The sequence below is a fragment of the Physeter macrocephalus genome, chromosome 11 (assembly GCF_002837175.3).
Source record: "Physeter macrocephalus isolate SW-GA chromosome 11, ASM283717v5, whole genome shotgun sequence".
Lineage (NCBI taxonomy): Eukaryota > Metazoa > Chordata > Mammalia > Artiodactyla > Physeteridae > Physeter > Physeter macrocephalus.
The window spans coordinates 89,084,131-89,104,252 of NC_041224.1; the positions used below are offsets into that span (position 1 = coordinate 89,084,131).

A 20,122-nucleotide genomic window follows, 5' to 3' on the forward strand; every position below is an offset into this window, starting at 1 on the left:
TAGAGACAAAGTAGACTGAACATCTTTACAGTGGAATAGGCTGACAATTTGGTCAAATTTATTCAAAAAATTCTCAGGGACATGTTCATGAAATGTCAAAGAGAGACTCTGGAAAGTATTCTAAATACTTTTCAATGACTTTTATAACAACTTCAGTAGTTATTTTCTCTGCCTCATCTAGAGCTATTAATGGACTCAGCAAAGCACTGGAATTTCACACTTTGATGATACTATTCCATGTAATGTATGTGCAAGTACTTTCAACATTTCCAGTTTTAAAAAGTTCAGATTTGAAACCAAACAAATTAATAAACATTCTTTTAAATCACTTATTTAAATATGCAGGTTTAGGTCACTCAGAGTTAGCTGGTTTTGATATTCAGCTGTCATATTTATAATTCAAACACATGAGGTTGAGTTTTTGGAGATGTTCCAGTCCAAATTTGAGTCCATATGTGAGTCATCAGTGTAGTATCTGTAAAAGAATTCAAGCATATTTGTGTTCAAACTCCAGTTCTGTCACTTCTTACCTCTGTAAGCTTGGGCAGGTAATGTGCTTCCTCTGAGACTCAGTTTCTTCCTCTGTAAAATGAGGATATACTACCTACGTCATGTGGTTGTTCGAGGATTGTCAAAGCACAAATTCTTAAATCATTGAAAACATAATTCTCATGTGAATAGATGATGAGTTAAGTACCATTTAACTCAATCAGAATACAAGAGCAAATGTGAAGAACTGGAATTTAATCAGTGGAAAAGGCATTGATGAAATGAGATTGCAAAGTGAGATCTAAAACTGGTTAGTATTCTAAAGGGAAATAACCTTGGAGGTATTTTTATATAGTAACTATAACCTTGGAGGTAAATTTCTCTATCAGAAAACAAAAATAAATGATCATCATGCCTTATCAATTTTCTATAAATCATCCTTCAACTTTACAGAATCCTTAATCTGGTCCTTATGGCATTATTAGTCAAAGTTATATTTCCCCAAAGAGTCAGATGGCCCTTGGGTGGGCTTGATGGATAATGGGCTAGCATGATATTAATGGATCACGCAATCCTTTTTTTTTTTCCCTTTGGCCTTAATTTCCAAGTCTGGGATAATTTTTCCTGAATGGGATCAAATGAGATATATATAAAAGAGCCTAATACAGTGGTTTAATCATAGTTAATGCTTTTAGATATTCCCTGTTCTCCTACATGCCTGCAGAGACTTAACTAGATGTTAGTTTTCAGTGTCTAATTTGTCATTAGTTTCACTGCGTTGTAACATTTTTGAAAGATTTGCAAATTTTACTAAATATTTTGGCACTTGTGGTGTTTGATGTTTAGTCTCTTTATTGGAAACTCATTGGGGAGAGTTTTTGTTCCATTGATCAACTGATTTTTTTTTCTCTCCTTTACATGCCTAGGGAAAATGTACATCATTCTTAGGATCAGAGTCAAGAATAAAATGAACCAATTTGACCTATGTTTAAGGGATGGGAAAGATTAGGAATGGTCCACGTTTGCAAATTCAGTTCAAATTAAATAAGGCTGTTTGTAAACAGATAATGTGGATAGCTGTGATAGAAACACATTTATCAGTTTACTTTGGCCCCATGAGATCCAAATGAACTCAACATACCCATTGCGAGGTCATTCAAGTGCCAGGGATTATTTTGAGTCTGAAGATAAAAAAGCCTGAGGGGTGATGGTGATGCACTGGGGAATAGTAAAATTTTAGATTTACATAAACATTATCAGATTATTTGGAAAGAAAATATTCTATATTCAGGACTAAAGTTGATAACTATGTGTTTTTAAAGTCTCTGTCCAAGTTTTGAGCTCTTACAGGCAATTACAAATTGTGTTTCCCAGAGGAGGGATCAAGGTGGTGGAGTAGGAGGATGTGGAGCTCACCTCCCCATACAAACACATCAAAAAAAAATCTACATATGGGACAGTTCTTAAGGAAAACTAATTGGAAACTGGCAGAAGAACTCCTATACCAAAGCTGCAGGAAAGATCTCCACATAACAAGGTAGGACAGAAAAAATGCATAAGGTAGGGACCCCCACCCCTGAGAGGAATCTGAAAGGAAAAGAAGTTCTGCATTGGTGGACCCTCACCTGGGGGAGCGAGCAGGTCGCGCCACAATCTGGGTGTCCCAGTCCTCGGGAACAGCACAGAGGAGACAAGCCCTGTTGGCTACTGGGAGAACTGCTGGGACAGATAGAGGGGCTGGAGAAGCCCAGGCTCTACTCCAAGGAGTGTGCATGTGCTGTCTCACCAACAATCATGACAGAGACTTGCACTGGCAGCTGTCACCTCATTGCACTCCCCAATCTGAATGGGGGCAAACACCCAGTCCTGCCCACTCCATGCCATAGATTGGCATGAGATCTGGGCCAACCAGCCCTGGGAAAATACTTGGGATAGCTACACAGAAACAGACTGGGGTCTGGGGTGTGACCCAGTTAGGGTGGTGGTGGTCATTGTCAGTGCGTGCTTGGGCGGAGCTGTAGGAGCATGCCACAGTTAGTCTCCCAGCCCAGTGAGTGCTCCAGCTCCACCCACTCTACACTGCAGCTTAGCACTGGATCTGGGGTAGACAGGTCCTGGGAGATGTCTGCCCCAGAGGCAGCCCAGAACTCTGGCAGCAGCTCAGCCACCTCAATTCCTGCAGTCACAAAGCCCCAAACCCAGTCCTAGACTAGTGAATGCTCTGGTGCAGCCACTCCACAACACAACCTTGCACTAGATCTAGGACCAACACAACAGGGGAAGGGATGTGACCTTAGGCTGCATCCAGGTGGAGCTGCAGAGGCCTACACAGGCAGCACATTGATCCTCTGTGAATGCATGGGCTTCACTTGCTTTAGCAATCACCTCCTTTGGGTCAGGGCATGTACTCAGGGGGAACGGAGCCTGATTGAACCTGAATATCAGGGTTTCTACTCTAACTACTGGGGACCAGACCTCACCCCTGACAAGATGGCAACAGCCATGGACAGAGAGGAAGTCCCACCTTACACCCTGCACAGACTTTAGACCCAACACCAACCACACACCCTATCAAGGGGAAAACAACCAGCACCCTAAGGAAAGATGTGGCTGGTGTCCATATCAAAACCAACCCTCTCACCAAAGATATTACACACACAGAGTCTACACAGGGATGCTCCCACATAAAAACACCCTTCAAGCCCACAAAAGATAACAGTTCCCCCTGAATTCATAGAGACACAGAAAGTTAGATAAAATGAAAATGCAGAAACTACTCCCAATAAAAAAGCAAGAGAAATCCCCTGAAAGAAAAAATAATGAAACAGAGCTCACCAGTCTACCAGATCCTCAGTTCAAAAGGTAGTAATAAAAATGCTAACTGAATTAAGAAAAATTATTGATAGAAATGCAGATCATTGCAACAAGGAACTAGAAACTATAAAGATGAACCATCAGAAAGGGATAATTCAATTTCTGAGATAAAAAGCAATCTAGAAGCAATGGATAGCTGACTAAATGACACAGAAGAACAAATAAGTGATCTGGAAGATAGAATAATGGAAATCACCCCGTCAGAACAGCAGACAGAAAGACAAATAAAAAAATGAAAGCAACATATGCTATCTATGGGATAATGTAAAATGTGCCAACCTACGCATAACAGGTGTTCCAGAAAGAGAAGAGAGAGATGGGTATCAAAAATATATCTGAAGAAATTATGGCTGAAACTTCCCAAATCTAAAGAAGGGAACAGATATCCTGGTACAGGAAGCACAGGGGGTCCCAAACAAGATGAATCCAAACAGACCCATGCCAAGACATATCATAATTATTATGGCAAAAGTTAGAGATAAAGAGAAGATTCTAAAGGCAGCAAGTGACAGTCATTTACAAGGGACCCCCCCCCCCCGCACTGCCATAAGGCTATTAGTTGATTTCTCTGCAGAAACTTTGCAGGCTAGAAGGGAGTAGCACAATGTAGCCAAAGTCCTGAAAGGGAAAAACTTGTAACCTAGGATATTCTATCCACCAACATTATTATTTAGAACAGAAAGAGAGATAAAGGATATATCAAACAAGCAAAAACTAAAAGAATTCAGCATACTAAACCTACCCTAAAAGAAATATTGAAGGGTCTTCTCTAAATAGAAAAGAATCAAGAATTTATAGGAAAGGGAAAATCCCAATATGAAAGTCAAATATATAATAAGGACTGAAGATCACTTAAATAAGCCAGTACATAGATTAAAAGACAAACAAAAGAAATTGTAAAAGTGATTATAACTCAAATAAACAGTAAAAGTAAAAGCATAAAGATGTAAACTAGGACATCAAAAACACAAAATATGAAGGAGAGGAGTTAAAAAAATAGATCTTTTAGAATGTATTTGAATTTAAATGATTATCAGTTTAAAGCAACTAAATATAGTTATGGGTCAACATAATGAGCCTCATGGTAACCACAAATCAAAAAACTACAGTAGATTCACAAAAGCCAGAAAGAAAGGAACTCAAGTATACCATAAAGAAAATCATCAAACCCAAACAGGAAAATCAAAAAGAAGAAATGAACCAAAAACCAGAAAAAAAAAAAAAAAAGACTGGAAAAACAAGGAATAAAATGGCAATAAGTACATATCTATCAACAATTACTTTAAATGTCAATGGAAAAAATGTTCCAATTAAAAGACATAGAGTGGCTGACTGGATTAAAAAACAATACTGTTCAATATGTAGCCTACAAGAGACTCACGTCAGAGTGAAAGACACAGCCTGAAAGTTAGAGGATGGAAAAGATACTTAATGCCAATGGAAACAAGAAAGTGGGGGTAACAACACTCATATCAGACAAAATAGACTTTAAAAAAGGCTATAAAGAAAGACAAGGAAGAGCATTATATACGATAAAAGGATCAATACAAGAAGATAATATTAAACTTGTTAACATATATGCACCTAATAGTGGAGCACCTAAATATATAAAGCAAATACTAAGAGACATGAAGGGAGAAATAGACAATAATATAATAAGAGTAGGAGACTGTAGCAGCCCACTGACATCAATAGACAGATGACCCAGACAGAAAATCAATGAGGCAACCAAGGCCCTAAATGATACAATAGACTGGTTGGACTTAATTGATATCTGTAGGACACTACATCCAAAAAACCCAGAACACATATTCTTTCCAAGCACACATGGAACATTTTCCAGGATAAACCACATTCCAGGTCACAAAACGAGGCTCAACAAATTTAAGGGGATAGAAATTATTTCAAGTAACTGTTCTGATCACAACAGTATAAACATAGAAATCAACTACAGAAAGAAAAATGGGAAAAGAACAAACACATGGAGACTAAACAACATGCTAATAAAAAACCAGTGGGTCAAAGATGAAATCAAAGGAGAAATCAGGAAATACCTCAAGACAAAAGAAAATGAAAACACAACTTTACAAAATCTATGGGATGCAGCAGAAGCAGTTCTAAGAGGGAAGTTCATAGTGATACAGGCCTCCATCAAGAAACAAGAAAAGTCTCAAATAAACAAGGTAGCCTACCACCTAAAAGAATTAGAAAAAGTACAAACAAAGCCCATAGTCAGCAGGATGAAGGAAATAATAAAGATTGGAAAGGAAACGAGTAAAATAAAATAAAAATGACAAAAGAGCAATGAAAGCAAGAGCTAGTTTTTTGAAAATACAAACAAAATTGATGAACTTTTAGCCAGGCTCACCAAGAAGAAAAGAGAGGATCCAAATAAACAAAATAAGAAATGACAGAGGAGCAATAACCAATACTACAGAAATACAAAGAAATCACAAGAGAATACTATGAACAGTTATATGCCAAATAAGTTGGACAATCTAGAAGAAATGGACAAATTTCTAGAAACATACAGCCTGCTAAGAGTGATTCAAGAAGAAACAGATAATTTGAACACACCAGTCACTGGAAGTGAAGTAGGATCTGTAATAAAAAAAAAAAAAAAGCAAACAAAAAAATATCTCCCTGCAAACAAAAGTCCATGACTGGAGGGCTTCACTAGGGAATTCTACCAAACATATAAAGAAGAATTTATACTGATCATTCTCAAACTATTCCAAATAATTGAAGGATTACTCCCAAATTCATTTCACGAGACCACCATTACCCTGATACTAAATCAAAAAAAGGCACTACAAGGAAAGAAAATTACATGTCAATATCTTTGTTGAATATAGATGCAAAAATCTTCAACAACATATTAGCAAAGAAAATCCACAATAGAAAAAATAATCATACACCAATATGGATTCATTCCAGGGTCACAAGTATGGTTCAACATGTGCAAATCAATGTGATACACCACATTAACAAAAGGAAAGATAAAAACCATGTGATCATCTCAACAGACTCAGATAAAGCATTTGACAAAATTCAACAGCCATTCAAGATAAAAACTCTCATCAAACTGGGAATAGAGGGAACATATCTCAACATAATAAAGGCCACTTACAACAAAACCACAACCAACATAATACTTCAATGGTGGCAAGCTGAAAGCCTTCCCTTAAATTCAGGAAGAAGACAAGGATGCCCACTCTTATCATTTCTATTCAACACAGTATTGGAAGTCCTAGCTACAGTAATTAGACAAGAAAAAGAAATAAAAGTTACCCAAATTGAAAGGGAAGAGGTAAAACTGTACTATTTTCAGATGACATGATACTCTATTATATAGAGAACACCAAAGTCTCCACACAAAAAAATATTAGGACTAATACATGAATTCAGCAAGGTAGGAGCATACAACATTAATATACAGAAATCTGTGGCATTTCTATACACTAACAACAAAGTATCAGAAAGGGAAATTAAGGAAATAATCCCATTTATCATCACATCAAAAGAAACACAAAACCTAGGAATAAACCTACCTAAGGAATCAAAAGACCTGTACTCCAAAAACCATAAGACACTGATGAAAAAGTAAAGATGACACAAACAAATGGAAAGATATACCATCTTCGTGGATTGCAAGAATCAATACTGTGAAAATGACTATACTATCCAAGACAATCTACAGATTCAATGCAATCCCTATCAAATTACCAATGGCATTTTTTCACAGAACTACAAGAAATAATTTTAAAATTTGTATGGACACATAAAAGAACCCGACTAGCCAAAATGATCTTGGGAAAGAAGAACAGGGCTGGAGGAATGATGGTCCCTGACTTCAGACTATAGTAATATAGTAATTACACTATAGTAATCAAAACAGTATGGTACTGGCACAAAACAGACACAAAAATCAATGGGACAGGACAGAGAGCCCAGAAATAAACCCGTGCACTTATGGTCAATTACTCTAGGACAAAGGAGGCAAGAATATACAATGGAGAGAAAACAGCTTTTCAATAAGTGGAGCTGGGGAAACTGGACAGCTACATGTAAAAGAATGAAATTAAAACATTCTCTAACACCAGAAATGCTATATGATATCACATGTGGAATCTAAAAAATACAACAAACTAGTGATTGTAACAAAAAAGAAGCATACTCACAAATATAGAGAACAAACTAGTGATTACCAACAGGGAGAGGGTGGGAAGGAGCAATATAGGGGTGGCAGAATGGGACATACAAACTATTGAGTGTAAGAAGGGCTACAAACATGTATTGTACAACATAGAAAATATAGCCAATATTTTGTAATAATTGTAAGTGGAGTATAACTTTTAAAATTGTATAAATTATATATATATATATAGGGAAACGCAAAAGACCCAGAATTGCACAAGCAACCCTGAGGAAAAAACAAAACTGGAGATATAACCCTTTCAGACTTCACACTATACTACAAATCTACAGTAACCAAAACAGTGTGGTATTGGCACAAAAACAGATATATAAATCAATGGAACAGGATAGAAAGCCCAGAAAGAAATCCACACACTTATGGTCACTTAATCTATGACAAAGGAGGCAAGCATATACGTTAGAGAAAAGACAGTTTCTTCAACAAGTGGTGCTGGGAAAACTGGACAGCTACATGTAAAAGAATGAAACGAGAACATTCTCTAACACCATACACAAAAACTCAAAATTTATTAAAGATCTAAACATAAGGCTGGATACTATAAAACTCTTAGAGGAAAATATAGGCAGAACACTCTCTGACATAAATGACAGCAAGATCTTTTTGGATCCACTGCCTAAAGTAATGAAAATAAAAACAAACAAACAAAAAAGGAAACTAAACTTAAAAGCTTCTGTACAGCAAAGGAAACCATAAAACAAAATGAAAAGACAACCCACAGAATGGGAGAAAATATTTGCAAATGAAGCGACTGACAAGGGATTAATCTCCAAAATATATAAACAGCTCATGCAGGTCAATAGCAAAAAAACAAACAACCCAATCGAAGAATGGGCAGAAGATCTAAATAGACATTTCTCCAGAGAAGACATACAGATGGCCAAAAGGTACATGAAACGATGCTCAACATTGCTAATTATTAGAGAAATGCAAATCAGAAATACAATGAGGTATCACGTCACTCCAGTCAAAATGGCCATATTGAAAAGTCTACAAATAATAAATGTTGGAAAGGGTGTGGAGAAAAAGGAACCCTCCTACATTGTTTCTGGGAATGTAAATTCGTACAGCCACTATGGAGAAGAGTGTGGAGGTTCCTTGAAAAACTAAAAATAGAGCTACCATAAGATCCTGCAATCCCCTCTTGGGTACATATCTGGAAAAAACCCTAATTTGAAAAGATACATACCTCAATGTTCATTGCAGCACTATTTACAATAACCAGAACATGGAAGCACCCTAAGTGTCCACTGACAGATGAACAGATACAGAAGATGTGGTATATAGGTATGTGTGCATATATATATATATATATATATATATATATACACACACACACACAGAGATAAATAGAATATTACTCAGCCATAAAAAATAATGAAATAATGTCATTTGCAGCAACATGGATGGACCTAGTGAGATCCTAGTAAGTGAAGTAAGCCAGAGAGAGAAACACAAATATCTTACAATATCGCTTGTATGTGGAATCAAAAATTAAAAAAAGATACAAAAGAACTTATTTACAAAGCAGAAATAAATCCACAGACTTAGAAAACAAACTTATGGTTACCAAAGGGGAAAGATGGGGGAAGGATAAAATAGGAGGTTAGGATTAACATATACACACTACTATATGTAAAATAAATAACCAACAAGGACCTACTGTATAGCACAGGGAACTATACTCAATATTTTGTAATAACCTATAAGGGAAAAGAATCTGGGGCTTCCCTGGTGGTCCAGTGGTTAAGAATCTGCCTGCCAATGCAGGGGACACAGGTTCGAGCCCTGGTGCGGGAAGATCCCACATGCCATGGAGCAACTAAGTCTCTGCACCACAACTACTGAGCCTGCGCTCTAGAGCCTGCGAGCCACAACTACTGAGCCTGCGTGCTGCAACTATTGAAGCCCACGCACCTAGAGACCGTGCTCCGCAACAAGAGAAGCCATCTCAATGAGAAGCCCATGCACTGCAACAAGGAGTAGCCCCCGCTCACCGCAACTAAAGTCCATGCACAGCAACGAAGACCCAATGCAGCCAAAAATAAATATTTTTTAAAAAATTAAAAAAGAATCTGGAAAAGAATAGATATATATGTATATGTATAAGTAAATCACTTTGCTGTACACCTGAAACTGACACAACATTGTAAATCAACTCTACTTCAATAAAAACAAACAAGAAGTAACATATATATGGCTCATACAACTCAACAGCAAAAAACCAAACAACCCAATTTAAAAATGCACAGAAGACCTTAATAGACATTTCTTCAAATAAGACATACAGATGGCCAACAGACACACAAAAAGATGCTCAACATTGTTAATCAGAGAAATGCAAATTAATACCTCAATGAGATATAACCTCATACCTGTCAGAATGGCAATCATCAAAAAGTCTACAAAGTCTGCAAATAACAAATGTTGGCAAGTATGTGGAAAAAAGGAAACTCTCGTACACTGTTGGAATGTAAATTGGTTCCACTGCTGTGAAAAACAGTATGGAGGTTCCTCAAAAAACTAAAATAGAACTACCCTATGACTGAGCAATTCCAGTCCTGAGTATATATTAAAAAAAAAAAAAAAAAAAAAACCCCAAAATCCCCACTAATTCAAAAAGATAATGCACTCCAATGTTCATAGCAGCATTATTTACAATGCCAAGATATGGGTGCAACCTGAGTGTCCAGCAACAGATGAATGGATAAAGAATATGTGGTATGTATATACAATAGAATATTATTCAGCCATAAAAGAATGAAATTTTGGCATTTGCAACAACATGGATGGACTTGGACAGTATTATGCTAAGTGAAATAAGCCAGAGAGAGAAACACAATGTTACACGACATCACTTATACATGGAATCTAAAAACTAAAACTAGTGAATATAACAAAAGAGACTCATATATAGAGAACAAACCAGTGGCTACTGGTGGGGAGAGGGAAAGGGGGTGGGGCAAGATAGGGTAGGGGATTTAGAGGTACTACTATGTATAAAATAAGCTATAAGGGGGCTTCCCTGGTGGCGCGGTGGTTGCGCGTCCGCCTGCCGATGCAGGGGAACCGGGTTCGCGCCCCGGTCTGGGAGGATCCTGCGTGCCGCGGAGCAGCTGGGCCCGTGGGCCGTGGCCACTGAGCCTGCGCGTCCGGAGCCTGTGCTCCGCGGCGGGAGGGGCCACAGCAGGGAGAGGCCCGCATACCACAAAAAAAAAAAAAAAAAAAAAAATAAGCTATAAGGATATATGGTACAACACAGGGAATATAGCCAATATTTGATAATAATTATCAATGGAGTATAACCTTTAAAATTGTGAATCACTATTACATAAACCTGAACTTTATAAAACATTGTAAATCAACCATACCTCAATGAAAGAAAAAAATCTCAGTTGAAAATTTGGGGTATTTCATTGGCCTTTTCTACTTGAAGTGTTCTGAACTCCAGCTTTTATATTGTCAGCACCAAAGACTACTAAAATGTCTGTTTAGCATTTTAGCCTCTTGCTAACAGCTTTTTGCTTTGATTTTTGGTTTCTTAACTTACACACATATAGCTTAGAAGACATAAAAATGCACCAAAACAAAAACTGCATGCAGAAAGTCAGACTCACTTTTCTTTGGTTCCCTTTTCTCTGGGAACTTAACTCCTCCAGTCCTGGATGTATTGTTTCTCTGGCTCAGTGAGATTACCACAGCTCTAGGCCACCTTCTTCCATATTATCATGCCCCATGATTTGAACTGGTAAATGCCCTGGGAGAAAAAGCAGTGTAAAATATGAGACTCTCTTAATGCATGCAGCTACTCTGAGATCTTGGCCCTTCAATTTCTGGCTGCAGCAATCCTAATCCTGGGCATATATCCCAAAAAGATGAAAACTCTAATTCAAAAAGGTACATGTACCTGAATGTTTATAGCAGCACTATTTACAATAGCCAAGACATGGAAGCAACCCAAGTGCCCATCAACAGACAATTGGCTTAAGAAGATGTGGTATACCTATACAATGGAATATTACTCAAACATAAAAAATGAAATATTGGCATTTGCAGAAACATGGATGGACCTAGTGAATATTATGATTAGGGAAATAAGTCAGACAAAGACGAATACTATATGACATCACTTATATGTGTAATCTAAGAAATATTACAAATGAATGTATATACAAAACAGAAACAGACTCCCAGACATAGAAAACAAACTTAAGGTTACCAAAGGGGAGAGTGGGGGAAGGAGGGACAAATTAGGAGTATGGGATTAACATATACACATTACTATATATATGTAATATATAAGCAATGAGGATTTATGGTATAACACAAGGAATTACACCCAATATTTTGTAATAACCTGTAATGGAATATAATCTGAAAAAAAAAAGAACTGAATATTCTACACACCTGAAACTAATACAACATGGTGAATCAATTTTTTTACTTCAATAAAAAAAATGGAAAAAAGAACAAATTGTGTTTCCCAATTTAGATCTGCTGTTTCTGTCTCTCTCATCTGCCCTCAGATATATATATCTATGATCAAAAGAAAGAAAGAGTGGTGAAGAGAGCAAGAGGGATAAAGAGAGAAAGAAAGGAATAAAGGAAGAATTGAGGAAGGGAGATAAGAGTTTCCAGATATATATCTCTTAAGTTGATATGGCTCCCTGCAAAATCAATTTAATTCCTCAAAGGAAAAACTATTAGATTGTATTTGAAAAGCAGATAACAAAACCTCCTCCATAGTCAACGTGAGATCAAGAAAATTTCATTAGTGACCGCTAGTAGTTTTCTGGTAGCATCTTTAGGATTTTCTATGTATAGTATCATGTCATCTGCAAAGTGACTGTTTTACTTCTTCTTTTCCAATTTGGATTCCTTTTATTTCCTTTTCTTCTCTGATAGCTGTGGCTAGGACTTGCAAAACTATGTTGAATAAAAGTAGCAAGAGTGGACATCCTTGTCCTGTTCCTGATCTTAGAGAAAATGCTTTCAGGTTTTCATTGTTGAGAATGATACTAGCTGGGGGTTTGTCATATATGGGCTTTATTATGTTGAGGTAGTTTCCCTCCATGCCCACTTTCTGGAGAGTTTTTATCATAAATGGGTGTTGAATTTTGTCAAAAGCTTTTCCTGCATCTATTGAGATGATCATATGGTTTTTATTCTTCAGTTTGTTAATGTGGTGTATCACACTGACTGACTTGTGGATAGTGAAGAATTCTTTCATCCTTGGTATAAATCCCACTTGATCATGGTGTATAATCCTTTTAATGTATTGGTGGATACAGTTTGCTAGTATTCTATTGAGGACTTTTCTGTCTATGCTCATCAGGGATATTGGCCTGTAATTTTCTTTCTTTGTGGTATCTTTGTGTGGTTTTGGTGTCAGGGTGATGGTGGCCTCATAGGATGAGTCTGAGAGTTTTCCTTCCTCTGCAATTTTTTGGAAGAGTTTCAGAAGGATAGGTGTTAACTCTTCTCTAAATGTTTGATGAGGTTCGCCTGTGAAGCCATCTGGTCCTGGACTTTTGTTTGTTGGAAGTTCTTTAATCACAGTTTCAATTTCAGTACTTGTGATAGGTCTGTTCATATTTTCTATTTCTTCCTGGTTTAGTCTTGGAGGATTGTACCTTTGTAAGAATTCGTCCATTCCATGTTGTCCATTTTATTGGCATATAATTGCTTGTAGTAGTCTCTTATGGTCCTTTGTATTTCTGTGGTGTCCATTGTAATTCTTCTTTTTCATTTCTACTTTTATTGATTTGAGCCCTTTCCCTTTTTTTCTTGATGAGTCTGGCTAAAAGTTTGTCAATTTTGTGTATCTTTTCAAAGAACCAGATTCTAGTTTCATTGATCTTTCTATTGTTTACTTCATCTCTATTTCATTTATGTCTGCTCAGATCGTCATGATTTTTTTCCTTCTACTAATTTTGGGTTTTGTTTGATCTTCTTTCTCTAGTTGCTTTCGGTGTAAGGTTAGGTTGTTTATTTGAGCTTTTTCTTTTTTCCTGAGGTAAGCTTGTATCGCTATAAACTTCCCTCTTAGAACTGCTTTTGCCATGTCCATAAGTTTTGGATTGTCGTATTTTCATTGTAATTTGTTTCTAGGTATTTTTTTATTTCTTCAGTGATCCATTAGTTGTTTAGTAGCATACTGTTTAGTCTCCATGTGTTTGTGTTTTTTTACAGTTTTTTTCTTGTAGCTGATTTCTAATCTCATAGTGCTGTGGTCAGAAAATATGCTTGATATGACTTCAATTTTCATAAATTTACCTAGGTTTGCTTTGTGGCCCAGCATGTGATCTATCCTTGAGAATGTTCCATGTGTACTTGAGAAGAATGTGTATTCTGCTGCTTTTGGATAGAATGTCCTATAAATATCAATTAAGTCCATCTGGTCTAATGTTTCATTTCAGGCCTGTTTTTCCTTATTGATTTTCTGTCTGGATGATCTGCCCATTGATGTAAGTGTGGTGTTAAAGTCCCCCACTATTATTGTGTTATTGTCAATTTTCTTTCTCCGTTTATGGCTCTTAGCATTTGCCTTATATATTGAGGTGCTCCTATGTTGGGTGCATATATATTTACAATTGTTATATCTTCTTCTTGGATTGATTCCTTGATCATTACGTAGTGTCCTTCTTTGTCTCTTGTAACAGTCTTTATTTTACAGTCTATCGATGAATTCAGTAAAGTTGCAGGATACAACCCCAAGACACAGAAATCTCTTGTATTCCTATACACTAAAAACAAAAGATAAGAAAGAGAAATTAAGGAAACAATACCATTTGCCATCACATCAAAAAGACAAAATACCTAGGAATAAACCTATCTAAGGAGACAAAAGACCTGTACTCTGAAAACTATAAGACACTTATGAAAGAAATCGAAGATGACACAAACGGAAAGATATACCATGTTCTTTGATTTGGAAGAATCAATATTGTCAAAATGACTATACTACCCAAGGCAGTCTACCATTTCAATGCAATCCCTATCAAATTACCAATGACTTTTTTCACAGAAGTAGAACAAAAAATTTTTAAAGTTGTATGGAAACACAAAATACCCCAAATAACCAAAGCAATCCTGAGAAAGAAAAATGGAGCTGGAGGAATCAGGCTCTCAGACATCACACAATATGAGAAAGCTATAGTAATCAAAACAGTATGGTACTGGCCCAAAAAACAGAAATATGATCAATGGATAGAAAGCTCAGAAATAAACCCATACATCTGTGGTCAATTAATGTATGACAAAGGAGGCAAGAACATACAATGGAGAAAAGACAGTCTCTTCAATAAGTTGTGCAGGGAAAACTGGACAGCTACATGTAAAAGAATGAAATTAGAACATTCTCTATCACCATACACAAAAATAAACTTAAAATGGATTAAAGACCTAAATGCAAGACTGGATACTATAAAACTCACAGAAGCAAACATAGGGAGAACACTCTCTGACATAAATGACAGCAAGATCTTTTTTAACCCACCTCCTAGAGTAATGACAATAAAAACAAAAATTAAAAAATGGGACCTAATTAAACTTGAAAGCTTTTGCACAGCAAAGGAAACCATAAACAAAATGAAAAGACAACCCACAGAATGGGAGCAAGTATTTGCAAATAATGCAACTGACAAGGGAGTAATCTCCAAAATATATAAACAGCTTATACAGCTCCATATCAAAAAAACAAACAACCCAATCAAAAAATGGGCAGAAGATCTAAATAGACATTTCTCCAGAGAAGACATACAGATGGCCAAAAGGCACATGAAAAGATGCTCAACATCACTAATTATTAGAGACATGCAAATCAGAAATACAATGAGGTATCACCTCACTCCAGTCAGAATGGCCATCATTGAAAAGTCTACAAAAAATAAATGCTGGAGAAGGTGTGGAGAAAAAGGAACCCTCCTACATTGTTTCTGGGAATGTAAATTGGTACAGCCACTATGGAGAAGAGTATGGAGGTTCTTTAAAAAACTAAAAATAGAGCTACCATATGATCCTACAATCCCACTCCTGGGAATATATCTGGAGAAAAAACAACCATAATTTGAAAAGATACATGCACCCCAATGTTCACTGGAGCACTATTTATAATAGCCAAGACATTGAAGCAACCTGTCAGTTGACAGATGAATGGATAAAAAATATGTGAGATATATATTATATATATACACACACACAATGGAATATGACTCAGCCATAAAAAGGAATTGAATAATGCCATTTGCAGCAAGATGAATGGACCTGGAGATTATATACTAAGTGAAGTAAGACAGAGAAAGACAAATATCATATATCATTTACATGTGGAATCTAAAAAATGATACAAATGAACTTATTTACAGAACAGAAACAGACTCACAAACTTCAAAAACAAACTTATGGTCACCAAAGGGGAAAGGTGGGCTGGGGAGGGATAAATCTGAAGTTTCGGATTAACATACACACACTATTATATATAAAACAGATAATCAATAAGGACATACTGTATAGCACAGGAAACTCTACTCAATATTCTGTAATAAACTATATGGAAAAAGAATCTGAAAAAGAATGGATATTTGTATAACTAAATCACTTTGCTGTACACCAGAAATTTACACAACATTGTAAATCAACGATACAAAATAAAAATTAGATTGGGCTTCCCTGGTGGCGCAGTGGTTGAGAGTCCGCCTGCCGATGCAGGGGATGTGGGTTCGTGCCCCGGTCCGGGAGGATCCCACGTGCTGCGCAGCGGCTGGGCCCGTGAGCCATGGCCGCTGAGCCTGCGCGTCTGGAGCCTGTGCTCCGCAACGGGAGAGGCCACAACAGTGAGAGGCCCGCATACTGCAAAAAAAAAAAAAAAAAAAATTAGATTAAAAAAATTCATTGGAAATGGAGGCCATAAGCTCTGGCTTCTTGTAGCAGTGATGCTGCTGATTTGTGTGGGGCGGGGCATGCCACCCAACTTTCCCAGGCCTTAGTGTTCATCCATCAACAGAGAAATTGGTCCACATGGTCTCAAAGATCCTTTCTTATTCACCCATTCTCTGAGCTGTTTTTGCCAGTATTGCCTGCTATGCATTTGCAATTGTTTCTGATTGGAAGGAGGAAGGGAGGGAGAGAGGGAGGGAGAAAGAGGGAGGGGGAAGAGAGAGAGAATGAGAGAGAGAGAGAGAGAGAGAGAAAGAGATCAGATCGGATGCTCTCTTGAGGGCAGGACTTGGCTTTTCTGCAGGCTTCTATTTCTCTAGAACATTCCCTGGTGTCCTGCTATCTCCAGGTCTTTCTCAGCCTCACCACAGAGGTGCTAAACCCTATAGAAGTGCTTTTGTCTGGGTCAGTTGAACCAATTTCTTACTAGTGATTCATTAAGATCTTGTATCTGCTTTCCTCTCTGCCCTTTAAAATATCAAAAGTATAAGGAAATAAAAGTAAGATATTCATGCCCAGTAAAAAGAAGCCACTTTAAAGTTCTCTCTACCTGTCCCTGGGCTTAGAGGAGATTCTTTGGGTCCCAGCTTCCTCAGGATTCCAGTTGAAACAGCAGAGCTTGAGCTATTTCCTTCATAGTTATTTAGAACTTTTCAGTTTATGTATTCTTTGAGCCTTACAACAACCCTGTGAGGTGGGCAGAATGTTCATGTTGAACCCACGTTTAGGAAGAGGAAACAGGCACAGAGAGGTTAAGCACTTTGTCCAATATCACACAGGAAGTAAAAGAGCTAGAACTCACTGAGATGTGACACCAAATCTGCAGCTTCTTACCTGAAACTACTCATTCTACACCAAGCTCTCCTCATAGATCTGGGATTTCTAAACAGTCCATCCTCCTTCTAAAACAGTCATTCTACTTCTTAAGGATACAGATTCAGGGAAAGAGTGAAAACAAATGTTAAAGTGCTGGGAAATTTGTATTTCAGGTGTTCTCTTTCCCTCTCGATGCAAGTTAGCAAGATCTCCTCCTTTCCTTCCTTTCCCTTATGCATTTCATGAAGTTAGATAGGGGTGGAGTACAGACAAGGGAAATAAACAGGCCTCACACTATTTTTTTAAATTACTAGAAAATGAAACAAATCAGAATTGCTTTACTTCTGCTTTTTATGGTTAGGAATTGCATTACTCTGTTAGTGTGTGCACAAAATGCCTCGAGACTGATATGATCTAATTAGCTCAGTTAAGTAACTCAGAACTACTATTTCACATTAAAAAAATTAGACACAAAGTTTAATAGTGGAAGAAGCCAGAAATGATTATGCCTTCTGGACTGTAATGGGTTTTTGCGGGTCAGGGGTCAGATAATCATGTGAGGCCACAATTTTCCAATTTTTACATTAACATCTGGTATTAAATGTCTGCAGTGTGCTCTACTGCGTCACATTTCATTCCTCGGTGAGAAATCATAAACTTTTGCAATTCTCTAGGTTAAGCGTTTTGCTGAACTGCCTGGAAGCCAGAACTAAATGACCCATGTGTTTCAAAATGCTCATTGCAAAAGATTTGGAGGACCTGGCTGGGCTGATGTGTAGGACTGGAGCTATAAATTAACCAAGAAAGAGGCCTATCTGTCCTCGCGTTTCAAAACTTCCTGGCAGATCCATTCCTGTAACTGGTGGAGAATGCAAATAGCTTGGAGCTGCATACGTAAATGTCCAGAGTTCAAGAAATAATAATGATGAGTTGGCCAGAAATCTCCGGCTATCTAAATTTGGGTTCCCGTAAGGTTTATAAGGGCAAGTTTAAGTTTTTAATAAACTGAAGCCCTGGGTTTATTAAAAAAAAATGTCATTGGACCAGGATGCATAGTAAGATGGTTGTTAACTTACTTTGGAAGATAAAGTAATGACCAAGGAGAAATGTAGTCATTTCATCCTTGTCACAAATGTTCCTATGATCCCTATCTTAAATGTGAGCAGAGAGTAGGGTGTTTCTTTGATGGTTGACGATTTTACTTATGGTCCCCTTTCTGACTCTCTCCTCAGTGTGTAGCCCTACATAAATATATAAGTACAAAGTGATGCACAGTGATTGGACAGAAATTACATTGACTCCAGCACATCCTTGGAAAGGTTTTGAATAAAATTCCTGTTACTTTCTTGAGATGATGACATTTTTATTAAGTGATGATTGAAAAAGAATTAATTTGGAATCATACTTAGGTGATTGGAAGAGATATTTAAATTATTATCAATCAGTTCAGCAAGGACACTGACCAATGGACACTGACAGGGCCCTTAATGACTGATGCTGCCTTACTGTTAATGGAGGCTGGAATTCAGCCCTGTTCTGATCACATTCTAAGTCACATGTGAAAACAATACCTATTTTTCTTTATAATGTACCTACTTGGTCTGAACTAGATGAATATAAGATTTCTAAGCTAAGTAATCCATAGATACTATAGGGCAGGTCAAAATATTTTCTTGGTATTGCTTTGCTATATCAGCTAATAGTTTGTTTTCTAAAGCTATAAAACCATATGTTTGAACAAAAGGAATAGTTTCTAACTGTACAACATTAATAACAAAATATCCTGAGGTATTGTGAATTATTTATCTGTATGAATTACTGACATTATTGATCAAATATTTTTATAAATAAAAATTTTATAAATAATTATAGTTCAGGAATTTGGTGGTTTAGTTAGATTTTCAGTGGTAGAAAAGATCACTGGAAGTACCTTTGTGATTGACAGGACTTTGTCAAAGGTTGACACATAGTTTACGTCTAGTAGATATTTCATCATCTCAAATGAAATGTGCTAAAACACTTAGCACTACTGGGCTAAGCACTGAGTGTGGGAGATGAGGACACTAGATAAATAAGAAAGTTTCTCTTACCTGACCTTGGGGAGATTCTAATCTGGAATCTTTCCACTGTGCATTATACATATCATAGTTCATTGACTCTTAAGATGCCATCATTTCAAAGATGCCCCATTCATTTACACACTACTTGAAAACAAACAAAAGAATGCCAATTAGAGTTGTAAAGATGCCACTGCATGTAAGATTTATTTCTAATTTCAGAGATATTGAAATATGACATATAGTAAATACTAGACTCTAGGAAGTTGAAGAAAGGCTGGTGAAAAAATACTGCATATGGTGACTACCTTTTAAAAGATGTTTGAAGAGGATAATAGTTTTAATAGTTATTAGGGGATAGAAAATATTTTTAATTTTTTTTAACATCTTTATTGGAGTATAATTGCTTTACAATGGTGTGTTAGCTTCTGCTTTATAACAAAGTGAATCAGTTATACATATACACATGTTCCCATATGTCTTCCCTCTTGCGTCTCCCTCCCTCCCACCCTCTCTATCCCACCCCTCTAGGTGGTCACAAAGCACCCAGCTGATCTCCCTGTGCCATGCAGCTGCTTCCCACTAGCTATCTATTCTACGTTTGGTAGTGTATATATGTCCATGCCACTCTCTCACTTTGTCACAAAACATTTTTAATTTTTAAGAAAAAAGAAAAGAAACACAATGATCTCTTTTGCAGCCAAGGGACAGGGAGAACCTAGAAAGGCAGGAG

General features: G+C 37.0%; 1 long non-coding RNA gene across 1 annotated transcript; it reads right to left on the reverse strand.

Annotated features, from left to right (window-relative positions):
• Positions 1–40: 40 nt before the first annotated feature.
• Positions 41–19,825, reverse strand: LOC114487098 (uncharacterized). The gene is made up of 4 exons (XR_008618618.1): positions 19,428–19,825; positions 14,171–14,325; positions 11,197–11,336; positions 41–475 (listed from the first exon to the last, which is right to left on the reverse strand). It is a non-coding gene; the product is annotated as an uncharacterized lncRNA (long non-coding RNA).
• Between the last annotated feature and the right edge of the window lie 297 nt (positions 19,826–20,122).